The sequence below is a fragment of the Pteropus vampyrus genome, unplaced genomic scaffold (assembly GCF_000151845.1).
Source record: "Pteropus vampyrus isolate Shadow unplaced genomic scaffold, Pvam_2.0 Scaffold432, whole genome shotgun sequence".
Classification (NCBI taxonomy): Eukaryota; Metazoa; Chordata; class Mammalia; order Chiroptera; family Pteropodidae; genus Pteropus; species Pteropus vampyrus.
In genome coordinates this window covers 538730-544729 of record NW_011889213.1, presented here as the reverse complement: position 1 = coordinate 544729, position 6000 = coordinate 538730, and positions in this window count along the sequence as shown.

Here is a 6000-nt window from a genome sequence, read left to right as displayed (position 1 = left end):
TATCTAGCATCTAGCCCAGAACTCACCTAAGCCTAATTTAATTAAAGAGTAATAAACATGTGTTGGATAATCATATCAGCAACAGCTAACACTTATGGAGTATTTGCTGCGCACTAGCCAGTACTCTTAAGTATGTATTATATAACACATGTATTAACTCATTTAATCCTTACGATAACCCCATGAGGAGGATACTGTGATTTTACAGAAGAAAATGAAGCATACTCAAGGTACTTCCCCAAGAACACAGAGCTGGTAAATGACAGAGCCAAGATTCAAATCCAAGTGTGTACTTCGAGAGCCTGAATAACTACTCTTCCTTGACCATAGTTCCAGGCTTAACTTTCCTCTTGGATCCCCCAAATAAGGGTCTAAAAGAGGGGAAAAGGTGAAACTCCCATTTTACACCCATCAAGCGAATAAAGGCACTGTGCCAAAGTCCGATGAGTTTATGGTGATTTGTAAACACGTCCTCAAAGTTCTTTGACACTTCTCCCATCTAAAGGTTAAGTCTAATTCCATCCCCTCGATGACTTGCTTCTAATAAATAGAATATAGTGGAAATGATGCTCCATGGCTTCTAAGGGCAGGTCATAAAAGGCGATACAGCTTCCACCTAACTCTTTCTCCTGGCACACTTCCCCTTGGAACTCGGCCATCATGTTGTAAGGAAGTTCAAGCTCTATATAGAGGCCACACTAAGGTGTTCTGGCCAACAGTCCAGCTAAGGCCCAGCTGACAGCAAATACCAACTGTGAGAGAGCCAGCATCCAGATGTTTCCAGCCCCCAGCTTTCAAACCACACCAGTGGAGGCCAAATGGAGTAGAGAAGAGACATTTTTGCTGATCCTTCCCCAGATTGCAAATTCATGAGCAAATAAATATTGTCATTGCTTTAAGCCACTAAGATTTGAGTTGGTTTGTTACACATAAATAGGTAACCAGGATAGGTTTCCATTTATCACCTCAGAGAGACTCAGAGGAACTATAGGCTAGATCAGGAACTGAGACTTATCAGACTTTTTAAAGTTCTAGAAATACTTTATTTACTTCCTCTTCCCTGGAGGAATTAGTAGTAAAACTCTAAATCAAGAAGAAGGTATAACAAGAAAGAGAAGATTTAGAGAAAAAGATTAGAGGTGGCAAATGGTGGGAAGTCACTGCAGTGATCAAAAGGGGCAACTTGTATGGGTGATGGGAACCCCATGGGACTCAGCAACAGAAAGGTTCATTCACACAGGGCTGCCCAACACCCCCTCACTAAAATCACAGAGAAGAGCAGGTCTGTGCAACATGAACTTCTTGTATCTCTACTTTCCTTGTGCAAAAACACTTCTCAGGTATCATCATGTAAGCATTCCCCTTTCCTCCTGTTTGAAGAACAGTCCTCCCTCCTCAATACTTTCAAGGCAAAGCTCTTTTCCTGCTTAAAACATCATTCATACCATGTCATTCTGTTCCTTCAGTCCGTTTCCCACCTCAGGGCCTTTGCACGTGCTACTCCTTTTCCTTCTCCAGCTTCGGCATGATTAGTTCCCTCTCACCCTTCTGGTCTCACCTATTCAGAAAGGCCTTGTCTAACCACCCCCACCCAAAGTTGCTCCGGGCCCCTTACTCTCTATCTCTATATGCTGTTTCTTGTGGAACTCTTGTTATAATTCTCATTCTATTTATCTGTTTACAGTTCCTTATCTGTTGTTCTCATTATATTGTCCATTCCAAAAAATGGATCTTACCTTGGATCTCGGTGCTCCCTAGGAAATAAGTGCTCAAAAACGACTTATTGAATGAATGGAAGTGCTGTCGGTCCCACCACTCCCCTCTCTGAGCTTTATCGATTCTCCTCTCCCTCCTTACCTTCTCTATTTATTCCTTCCCTTCTGGCTCCAAAGATATTCCTTCTTTCCTATCTTGATCCCCAAGTTACCCCCCTTTCTCATCATGACCTCCATGTCCTCACCCCAACTTCCTCCACCAAAGAGTCTTCTGCCCTCTCCTCTCCATAGCAGTGTCCTGTTCCTGCCCAAATTTGAAGGATTCTTCCCAATCATTTTACTTTATTCTACAATCTGGTACTGTTGATCATTTGCCTTCCTCACTCCTAGGCATTCTTTCCTCTCTTGATCATCACAGTGGCCAAAGAAAGCAATTGCATTAACTAGAAAGCTAATGGGATCTGAAATGAGACACTCTGGGTTGGAATCCCAGTTCTGATACAGAATGAGCTGTGCAACCCTGGACAAGGTTTTAACCTCTCTGAGCCTCAGCACACTCATCTTCAAATAGAGAATATAATTCTGACCTTGGCGAGTTTGCATTAAAGTGCTTTTGATTGGAAAATACTCTCAAGTTAACTATGCAGCATGACAGATAAAAGCCAGGTCCTGGCAGGGTCCACTACTCAGCCACCTACACAACTGCGTGATCCTGGGCCAATTACTTCACCTCTCTGAGCCTCAGTTTCTTCATCTGTGAAACAGAGAATATGAGACCATCTACCTCATAGGTTGTTGTGAAGATTGACTGAGATAACCTGAAAAGCATTCAATACTGCATTTGGCACATTGCGCCCCCTCAATATATGTTAACTATTATTATCTTATGCAAAAACAAATGAACAAACAAAAACAAGGTTGGGGTAGGGAGGACTTATTGGAAGGGAACTGGGATCTCTCCCAAATTCAAATAAAGAGTTCAACAACCACACCTTGGGAAGGGCAATTCTGGGAACCTCACCAGAGGGAGTTTGTGTAACATCCCACTAGCCTGCCCTTCCTTTGTCATGACTTGACTTGAGGCTGCTACTAAAAATGTTCAGTCTCTATGGCTGTTGGCTCAAAATTTTAAATTGCTGGCAGAGAGGATTTCATTGGTCTAGATAGGAACAGAAATCCATCCTTACCAAAGCATCTGTGGACAGGGTAGGAGATCTTTGTAACCCAGCAGAGAAAAAAACCTGGAGAAAGGGGTCAGAGACTTTTCTAAGCAGAGGGCCATCCAATAAATACACATCAGAATGACCTGAGATAATGTTTATGAAAGTGCCTTGCACTCAGCTAGATCTTCTACTTCCCTGACCATTTCATGGTCTAGTTTGCTGCTCCCCCAACTCCCATCATCCCCTAATGGTGCATACTCCTATCTTTAATTCTAAATTCCATCCTCTTCTCGCCTTAACTCCCTCCCTTGGCAAATTCATCCATTCCTAGCACTTCAAGGACCATCTCTCTTCTGATAACTTTTATGCTGAGTCTTATTAGGTATAAATTACTTTCTCTCCTGAGTCCACAGCAACTTTCTCTGTAAAATGTCTCCTGTTTCCTTATCTATAAAACAGACTCCTTTTGGTTGTTACATTCTATAATCCTATTAACTGTTCCTCAGTCATGCCTTCAGTGTTCCCACTTCTTAGTCTTTCTGTATAGTGTTCCCTTTGCCTGAAGATATCATATCACTGCTTTCATTTAATTAACATGTATTGAGTACTTATTGTTTCAATAGATAGCTCTTGGGTCCTGCGTGGCTGAAGTTCTCCTTTCCTGAGAATTGCTCCTCCCCTCCCTAATCATACACTGGAGTAGGACCCATCAGCCACATCTGTATGACACGGTCCTGTCCTCCTGTCCATAGATTATTAAATGTAGGTCGAACACTAATGTTAATTGGCTTAATCAGATTCTCTCTGCCAGGAACTTGGAATTTGAAACTGAGAGGCACAGAGCCTGGGTTCCATTAACGCCAGCACTTTAGAGAGGGCCATCCATCAACGCCCTCTCAGAAGTCCCTGGAGATCTCCTGATTCCTGCCTTTCCTTGTCTGGCTGCTCAGCAATTCCTTGGAATCCATGGGATATCTTGGCAACCTTCCAACATAAGTTCCTTTTTCCCTTTTGGCCAATGTCCTTTTCTTATACTTTCATCCAAATGACATCAACCGATACAATTGTATTTGAGACACCGTTAGGCTCTGGTGACACAAAAATCAAGTAAAATATTATCTCTGCCCCACAGCAACATCTATTTGAAATTCTACCCAGGTTTCAAATCACAATCTAAAAGCCCCTTCCCTCCTTTAAGTTTTCCCATATTCTCAAGCAGGATTAATCTCTTTCTGATATATCGTCATTGCATTTTGCTATACCTCTCTGACAGTCATCTCTTCGAGCTATTCTGAATATTTGCCTCTCCCACTAGTTGCAAACCCTTTAAAATCAAGAGCTAGATATGTCTTCTTTTAGTCTCCTGACTCCTAGCACAGTATCATAAACAGATCATTTGAAAAGAACATCTATTGCTTTGTCTGTCCATCATTCTCTTCCCTTTCTATTGATAACTGCAACCCAAATTTCCTTTGGGAAATTTCCTTTGGGAAAACACTTTGGGTGGGTTCTAGAAGTATGTGACCTGGCTTTGGTCAGAGGCACAGTGGTTGGAATGTGTGACCTGTCAGGGCCAATGGACATCATATCTGAGATTCTAGCTGGAAGCATTTGAAAAGAAACCCTCTTAATGGGGGTTGTTCAGCTGTTAAGCCATAAGCCTGCAGCTATTGATGGTTGTCTTTGCCAAACATGGGGAAAATCTGATTATTAATGAAACAAATACAGTAGAAAAGAGAAGATAAGAGAGATAAATTCTAATAATAATACATCAGAAATTTCATACCGACAGCCCTGGATCTATTATCAGGAACGTTTTCAGTTACATTAATTCCCTCTGTGTTAATTTTCAGTTTTGCTTGTCTTTTTTTTTTTCCTGCTGAAGCCAGTTTGAGGTGAGTTGATGACACTTGCAATGGAAAGAGTCTTGAGTCTTGTCATTAATTCATTCATTCAACAAATGTTTATTGACATAAAGTTCTATGGGAGCCCTGAGAAGGGAATGATTAGTGTGACTGAGGTGAGACTGGGGAAGAGGTTGGTTTAAGAGGGGAGATGAATTCTACAACAAAAATAAATAAATAAATAAAGACTGTTGTCAATTTTTTTTTTTTTTTTAAAAAGAGGGGAGATGGAAAGGGGGAAGGCATTCCAGAGAGAGGGGACAGCCTGAGCAAAGGCCCACAGGCCTGAAAATGTGTGGTCCATTTCTAGCCAGCAGGCTCCCTAAAGAGCATGCTAAAGAACAGTAAGAACTGGGGTAAAGACCAGAATCTTAAGAGAACTTATAGAACCATGCCAAGGAGTTAACCCTTTGGCCAAAGGAAGCTATTTACACTGTGAAGTACGATATAGACACACATGTAGATGTAGATGTAGATGTAGATATAGATAGATAGATAGATAGATAGATAGATAGATAGATAGATAGATAGATACATAGATACATAGATACATAGATACATAGATACATAGATAGATACATAGATAGATACATAGATAGATACATAGATACATAGATACATAGATACATTTGAATATGCCAAGTGAGAGCAGATGAGAATCTGGACCAGTCCAAGACTGACCATAGCTATCTTCTCCTGACCCCAATGGAAAGTTACCTCTTAGGGATAAGGACTTTGAAGATACCACTTAGAGACTTGAGAACTCAATCTGAGGCTATAAAACTTCCTTAGCTCCCTGGTAACATTGAAGGAAATCTTTTGGGAGGCAATACTCCTGGTTTATTGTCTGATTCTAACCCATGGAAATAATGTTAATAAAGGGTGGGCAAGTTCAGGTCTCGTTGGTGGAAAAGATGCTTTGTGGGTGTGAAACTTTGGGATGCCCATCAGATCCTACTGGTAGGCAGTTGATTATTTCACCAGTGCCTGAGACCAGCCCTCCTCCTCCCCTCATCCGCAAGAGAGAAGAAAAAGAGGTAATTTCTGGTGCTGGGCGAACTTCTGGAGCTGTGGCCCCACCCTGTGATGTAAAGGAGGAACTGTGCAGAGCCCATGGTGCAGCGGCTGTTCAGAGAATTAGGACCGCTCTTAACAAAGTGGTGGCCACAACAGAGCTGAGATGGGAAGGTACAGCAAAGTAACTGGGCTAGTATGGAA